We start from the raw sequence: 8717 nt of genomic DNA on the forward strand, positions 1-8717 counted from the left end.
ATGCATCCACTGAAACATGAAGTGCTTACAGTACTGGTTTGATAAAGCTTTTGTCTGTTCTTCCAGAAGAGACAACCGGTATGAGTGATGAGTTTATGTGACAGTAGAGAGAAGATGGACAAACATCTTTGAGAAGTTGTCGAACTTTTAACCAGAGTCAAATCTGAATCCTTTTCCTCTCTGCCCCCTCTGTCCCATCAACAGAACTCTGCGTCAAACATTCAGCTGTTGAGCCGATAATGTGACATGATTGTGATCACACTTGCACATGTTTGACGAGCAGATAATTAGGGATGACTCCACCATTTTTTGAAGGTGAGAGTACCCCTTTCCTTGGCCACCTATAGCTTGGGAGCATAAATTTGCCTTGTGCTCAACACAAAAGCATTTTAGGTCATGAATTGTGTTCAAATAGTGTTTAAATATTGTCTTTGAAACAGAAAAATAAAACTAACTATAATAATGCAAAAAAAAAAAAAATCAAGCATTTTAAAAAACAAAAATGATAAAAAAAAAACACTGAAGTAACCTAAGAAACGCGCATAAAATAAATTAAAAATTGAAAACAGTCAAAACAAAATAAGAAAGAGAAAAAAAATGTTTAGCCTTTGTCATGAGCAATGACTGTGCCCACACAGAGTGGATCAGCTCGGGTCTCATTTGGGAAAATTTCGAAGTTTGGTTTACTGCTCAGCATATTCTGACATCTGTTTTAAGTGGTTAGAAAATTCTACATCCAAAGTAATATCCCCAGTAATAGATGGTATGAATGCAAAAGCATTTTTCTTATTTATGTGATTTAATTTGGAGGTTTTGTTCTCACAGTATGCAAATACTCAAGACAGAAAAAGAGAACCTTTTATCATATAATTACTGGCAAGCAAAATATTGGAATGATGTTCCCAGTATGTTTTTTTCCTACAAATCAAAGATTTATTTTTCTCTTTTAGACCAGCCCTGCTATTTTATTATTATTATTATTATTTATTTTATTTTTTTTACGTTTTAAGTCATTATCAATTGACCCATTCTCCCGCAAATCCATTTCCCTAGCCAAATATCTCTTTTTTGTTTTGACAGCATGCTCTTTAATCTGGCGAGTCTTTTACTGTAAAACACACAAGCTTCCCCACTGTTGGCCTCTCCAAATCCAGCAGAGTGGAAGAAAAAAATCCAGAGTTTTGAGGAGGACCGTAGTCTTTGATTTTAAGCCTTTCTAAATACAGGATCTTTAAGCACAATTATTGCCTTCTTTCTTGTTTTAATCTTTTAAAATGTTATACATTGCAATCAATTTGCTGTTTCCTGTCTGTATTTTCTGTTCTGAAACACAGAGTGCTGCCAGTTTTCATTTCATTTTCATTATGAAAGGTGCAAAATAAACAAATAAAGCTGAGTTGAATTTGACCTGCATGCAAGTAAATAGAAGGAAACCAGCAATATCAAGGTCAATTTGATTAAATCTTCAATAGAAAGGAATGAAACTGATATGAAAGGGTTTGATCATGTGGTTGTAGGCAAAGACAAGACGAATGAGCAAAGCTGAGCACAGAGAGGTAAAGACAGCTAGACTGCCTCATAGTCCCAGTTAAGTCAAAAAAACTAAAAACTGAAAATAAAATAACTGAGATTAGAGCATCCCATCGCCCAGGTACAATATAATTCTGGAGGAAGCCCTGCATATCTGCATCCCTTAAATAAAAATCATTGACACCCCAATCAGTGGATCTTTGCGCCTCTCAAGGACCCATTGTAATTTCTCTGTGCAGAATGAACGACACTTGATGGCAGGGCTCACAGTGGCCCGGGGACTAACAATAGCAGACTCTCACTGAGCTACACTTATTAGCCTGCTCTGTCTGAAAAGCAACTGACAAGTATGGGAGATTATGTCAATTAGTGGCCGCCATCCCTCCTGACGAGACAGCCTCGTCTCTCAGGGTCTGATGGGGTCAGCGGTCACGACCTGACTGCCAAAACATGGATGCTGCTAACCCCCCGACACAGTGGAGGGCTTTGACTGCGTCCGTGAGTGTGTGAGTGCATGCTGACTGTTAAAACTGTGCACACAAACACGCTCTCACCTCCATCTGACCTTCCACTCATCCCTGCCCGACCTTGACCTGTGCTGACAAAAAGAGAGAGAGTGAGGTCAACAGGTCTCCAGGGAAACAGATTTATTTATTGGCTGATGCTTGTCTTTCCAAATGGGTGTAAATCTGTGTGCCAGTCGTGCATGATGGTGTGTAGACTTTAATTTCCACTCATGTTGGTGCCAATATTTGTGTTTCTATGTGCATTTGCATCTTGGCACTTAACTGTATAAATAAATATGGATGTATGTTTGGCTGCACCAATTACTTTATCCTCTTTAATGATTTTGTGAATGTGTGTGTCCATGTGTGTCACTACTTTCCACACAGCTGTAAATCTCCATGCTGACATGTTGGTTCAGTGGGGAAACAGCAGGTTTGGGACACACTGATGGCCTTCACATATGGCTGCAGGACCCAGCCCATGGGAGGCCTTCTACTCCACCTATTAATTTATTCATTTTCCACTGCAGAGGAGACATTGAGGCCAATGTGATTGTTTCCAAGAGCCCAAGTCCCCTGAGAGCGGCCTGGGTGTTTTCTTATCCAGTCCCTTCTCCCCCCTCATTCTTTCACTGAGCCTGCTCTGTCCCTCTGCCCTCTTTTTCACCATGTCAGTGTTGTGTGCATGGTGGATCTAACCTTATCACCCCAGTGCAACAAGCCTGCTGAAAGCCAGTGAAAGTCATTGTCACAGTGTCATTGTGTCACGCGGTGTAAGGAGACACAGACACAGCAAGGAGATGCAAAGATATGACTGTCACTCGTTGATTATTTCTCATCTGCCACTTCATGCCTCTTACTTCATTGGAAAGCTATCTGAAAAACAGATTAATATAGTAAATTATGTAAGAGGAACTGCTATTTCAGTGTTGCAGAGGTGGAAAAAGACTGTTGCACTCAACTAAAAGGACAGCTACATGGAAGTAAAAGTGGCGAAATTACAGGTTAGAAAACTCTTTGTCTCAGCATGAACAAATTGTACATAGGACTGAACACCGCTGGTAACTCCGCCATTGTATCAACTTCTCACTGAGCTGAGGCGCAAGCGCACCCTCTACTATACTGGCCAATAGGAACACTCCCTCTGTCCTGAGCCGTGATTGGCTGTGAGTACTAGCCTCCTCATTGGCTGGAGCATCATCCCTTGCTGGTTTTCCTCAAGTGAGAGTGCAGCGTGAGGAGGTGTTGCAGAAGTGTGTTTTTCTTTCAGAAGGCTTCAATAACAAGACCCTGACCGGCTATGTTGTTTTTGTGGGCATACGACACTAAAAATAAAATCGTTTACTGCAGCTTTAAACTTCCTTGCTTATGCAAGTATCCTGATATTATATAGATTTTTCTCACCCTATATTATTGCATTGAATTGGCTTGAAACATCCTTTAATTGTATTCCCACCACAGTGACCTCTGACCCATGGAAAGTATTGCATACTATTTCAATTCACATTGTATCATGACCCATGTAAAGTCACACATCATTTTGTGAGGTCTTTGCCAACACCCACCCTTTTTAACCATTGTATCCTGATATTCATACTCCCAGTATCCTGCCTGTATGTCACCCTCATGACCACCTTATTGAAATAATTAAATTGGCTGTGACATATAAGGTGTTTTTCCTAAAGACCTCCAATACATTATTTAGTTAGAAAACATAGTTCACAAAATTCATTCACTGACTGAGTGACTCACTGGGTGGAGGAACTGTGGAGGAATTTGCTCACCCCTGCATTATTTCGAGTAGACGAAACCTGTCAGATGTGCTGAAGTCAACTGTCAGCTGAGTATTAATAAGTAACAGCACAAGTTTGAATTAAAATGTGGCTGATAACTGTTTAAATACTAATTGTTGACATACTGAGGTTTTAGGGCACCACGATAGACACTTTCACAAATACAGAAACTAGTGTTTTACAGTTACACACTTCCATTAGATGTTTAACGTACAGTGAAAGTACAGTTGTGGGTCTAGAGGAAGGATCTTTGGCCTTGAACTTTTACTTGCAAAATGTGTTGGGATTTTCTTTTAGATTTTTTGGGAGGCTTTTCTGCCTTTATTTAGATAGAATAGCTGAGGAGAGACAGGCCATATGGGGAGAGAGTAAGAGTGGCTTGGGCAAAAGCATGGGTGAGCATGGGTATTGAAAAACCTTGTTACATTAAGTCCACCATGCTCTGCACACACATAACATTAATAGATTAATCAGTACACAAATTCCAATCAAAGGCTTGTAGCCGCAGAAACAGGAAAATCAATTCCTGCACAGAATACACCTAAACACCTGTGGAGGCAGAATGAGACAAAGCATAATAAGTAAAATTAGTGGAATGAAAAGCAAGCACTCATATTCAGCAGTCTGAAATAATTCAACAAGATGTTAAATTAACTGTTAAGTGTCACAGAGAGCAGCAAATTATCCATGTGACTCTGAAGAGGAATGATTTCATATTCCACATGCATTGTTAAAGATGTTCAGACTCCACGTTGCAGTGGTTTAGTAATGAAATTACTGAAACAGTCCTCTTTTATCATCCATATTCATCATGAACGAGAAAACTACCCAGCCAGACAAAACTGGCTTTTCAGCTGGAGCAAGTGTGCGTGTATGAAAGCAGCCTGCTCACTGTGTGTGTACCACATGGAGAAAGTTTCTCTGACTCCATTATGGGGAGAAAATGATTCCCTGGCTCGCTCTAGGCCTTTTAAAGGGAGTCTACACAGCACACTTATGAACATGAGCAAACGCACTCACAAAAACACACAACAACAAAACGCAACATCTTTAATGCATTTCACTTAGCGAGGCAGGCCAAGACTGTGAGCCAGTGCAGTCTTCTATCCGTGTGCTGCTGTTTCCATTCTCTCCTCTTTTACATGAATGTGCAGCTCTCCGTGCTGTCCTCCCTTCCTGCAGACAGGTGGTCTGTGGTTTAGACCAGGAGGATGTTGGCTTCTTACTAATGCTGTTTTAATGGTACCTTGTGTTGTGGGTGTAGAGAGAGGTGTGCTACACCTAACAGAAATTCTTCTGACCTTCTTGAACGTTATATAATGTGGTCTTTTTCTATTGAAGTGGACCAGTCAAATCTGATTAACATGGACCTGAGCTTAAGAGAGTATGTGCGTGCTCACTCATGCATTAAAGTATTTTTTTTTAAATCTGACTTTATATTAACATGGTTCCAGTTTACAAGGTTTAATAAATGAAGCGCTAAAAAAATCAGTCAATAGAGAGCCTTTACTTGTTTTAAGAAAAATGTTATTTGATGCCAATGTTCAAAAAGTTATCCAATTAATTACACAGCGTTAGCTGTAAATGTCAAACTGATTTTGTCAGAGATCCAAGATCAAAAAGCAAAGCCTTTTACAGAATGGCAACCTTTTCCTGGCTCTTACACTAAAAAGTTTAGAAAATCTAATATTGAATATGGGATTTGGGGATTTTGTCTCTTTCGTTGCCCATTACTATTAAGAAATGAAATAAAAAACTCATGCATAAAGAGATCACTCTTGTTGCCCCTGCGGCAGGAATTGTTTTGGGACCCAAATGTGGGATTTGTGGGGCAAAATTTCAGTAAAGATTTTCCATTGGGTTTTGGATCAATTTAAAGAGAAAGATCAAGGGAAGTTTTTCATGATTAAATGTCTATCTTCATTGACCAATATAGTTTTCAAACTATGGTAAACATGCCTAATCTGGGCACTGGTGTAGCTTAGTGGGTGGAGCAGGCACCCATAACCACAGTCCCCAGTGCACTGGTCGCAGAATCATTTCCCGGTCTTGGCGCATATTTGGTGCATGTCTTCCCCTATTCTCTCTCCTCGTAATTCCTGTCTCTCTTCAGCTATCTTGTTAGAATAAAGACAAAACTGCACCAAGGTCATGTGACTGTAATACTGCATACACTACCTTTCAAACTTGTTTATATATATATATATATATATATTTGAGTTAGCTAGACTGCTAATTTTCATCTGTAGTCCCTTGGCAGGTAACTCATTAAAATACAACAGAACAGTTCTTACAATGTGCAGACACAAGATAAATGTAATCTGTACTGAATAATGTGCACAGTTTATAGTGCTACTTTATGAGCAATTAGTAATTTTCCACAAATGTGTTTCACAAACATGAGTAAAGTACCACATTAAATAAAAGAAGGAGCTAAAACAGTTATAGATTATAGATTAGAAACATCCTTACTTACACTACCACTCCTGCAGCCTGGGTAGACTGAGACAACAGGAGAATGCTACATCAAAAGATGATACATAGACACTTGTTACTCCGCACATGTATACCACAGTAAAAGTGCACAGACAGAACAAATAGCAGCAGCAGCAGCAGCAGCAGTAGTAGAAGTAGGTGTCTTTTTTCCTATTTGTTTCTGTTAAATGCCTGGTACCCAGGGTAATGATTAGGGTTTTTTCTAAATTGTCATTGTTTTGCTGAAGTATTTTGTCATAAAATTAGGGGGTCACTGACACAACATGCATATTTTTGTGCTCAAACCTATTTTTTTTTTCCTTTTGAAAAAAATGTATCGGTTCATGGCATATTATAGTATATTATAATAATATAACTAAGTTCCTATTTTGGCATGTCAATCCCTGAAAAATGTTAGGTTGGCGCAACTGTCCGAGTAAATGAGCAGATTACTGACACTATTGGAAATGTTATTTTAATTGTGAGAAATTATAATTAGAATACTTTGACATGTTTTATGGTTTAACTCTTTGAAATAAACCCCTTTTTAAAAAAAAATCTATAATTTTAGAGAGTAATATCATCAAAAAACATCCTGGAATTTGGAACTTCTTGAATATTGGGATAGAAGTCATGAGTGTTTCATTTTAAAATGAAGTGACTTAAACAGTTGTATCATAATTTATCATTTATTTGACTGCAGCTGACACACATGTTTAAATGAAATAATGGTTTATGGATCATTTTCAAGTAATGATAAAAAACATTTAATTTCAATCACAGTTGTCAGGTGGTACATCCAATTAAAAACTGATGAAAATTTACTGTTAAATTCTTGATCTTATTGTAAATATATGTGTCAAATAACGGCCATATGGAAAGTTACAGAATAAACTCAAAAAAGTACTTTATTGTACAAATTGTGTGTGAATGGTGACAGTCAGGTAGACAGTCACTATTCATGTGTGAAAAAGGTGCTGCTTATCAGCACACTGCAATAAAAATGCACAATGGGGCCTTTCTTCTCAAATCTGTGTGTTTGTGTGTGCACTTGAATACCTATCACTCAGTGGACTACAGCATTGTTACACATTTCACAAAGGGGACCTCAGAGCCATCAGGGGGCATTTTTAGATCACTTGTTGATTATGCTTTGAATTCTCTTTAAAAATAACAATAGTGTAGATGCTTACTCAGCATCCCCACTAATAAGGACATAATGACTCTGGAATTTTGAGTATGTGTGTGTGTAATTGTACTAGACATCTATCTAATGTGGTCTACATCATTGTTATGCATCCAACAAAGGAGAACCATAAAACCAACAGGGGAACCTCTTTTTTTATCACTTGTTGATCATTTGTAAATGATCTTAAAAAATTTAAAAATCACTTTGGCAATATTTTGTTTTGTCTGTTTGTGTGAATGCATCTAAATGTTAGTTGCTCCTGGGTCACAAAACTTACTTCTGCATCCTGATCTAGCATTTGTAAGTGCTTCTTATTTCCCTTTATTCAAGGCAAAATCATCAAGAAAATATGAAAAAACTGTTCTGATTTTGCCACGATTACTGAGATCAATGGATGTAGGGGCTTGGCCTCAATTATATGCTCATTTATCATCTCTTTTTCGTTAATTTGTGTTTATGTATTTACTGTATAGTTTTTTTTCTTGAGTATTTTGCTTCTCCTGATAATGAAGGGAGGTAACACCCCCCTCTTCCCTTTTGGCCTCCAACACTGTCCATTTTTTTCTTTAATTTAATGAGTTAATTTACTTTTTCTTTATTTATATTTCGTGAATTAAAGTATTCTTTTGGATTAGGACAGAGAGTATAATTGGATGATAGGATAGTCTGGAAGGAAAAGTTGGTCAAAACAATTGGACTCAATTAAAAAAAATGTTTTTAATAAGTCCTACACTTTCTCAATTTTCTTTGATCAGTGTGAGAAATAGCACTGAAGTGCACAGTGTTGCAAAAGTTTAATCTTTTTCAACTGAAAGTGCTGTTAGCATAGCCACAAAGAACAGCTATGTTATGGGCTTTTTCTTGACTTTGGATGCTGAGCGTTGAAAACACTGGACTATATCATTTTTGTATTGAAAGTGAGAGCTAACGGCAGCAGTGGCCCTTAACCCCTTAAAGCCTGTTAACCTTCTACCCAAATCCAAAAAAAAGGTAAAAAAATGCCATAAAATTACACACACACACACACACACATATATAAATATATGTGTGTGTATATATATATATATATATATATATATATATATATATATATATATATATATATATATTTATGATACAATAGGTATTTAGGGGTTAAAATGGTGAAATACATTATTAAAACACTTAAACCAAAAAGGGGCTGCATAGCTAACGGGGTACTTTTTATTTAGTCATTTTTTTCCG

This window comes from Cheilinus undulatus, linkage group 6 (assembly GCF_018320785.1).
Source record: "Cheilinus undulatus linkage group 6, ASM1832078v1, whole genome shotgun sequence".
In the NCBI taxonomy this organism is placed as follows: domain Eukaryota; kingdom Metazoa; phylum Chordata; class Actinopteri; order Labriformes; family Labridae; genus Cheilinus; species Cheilinus undulatus.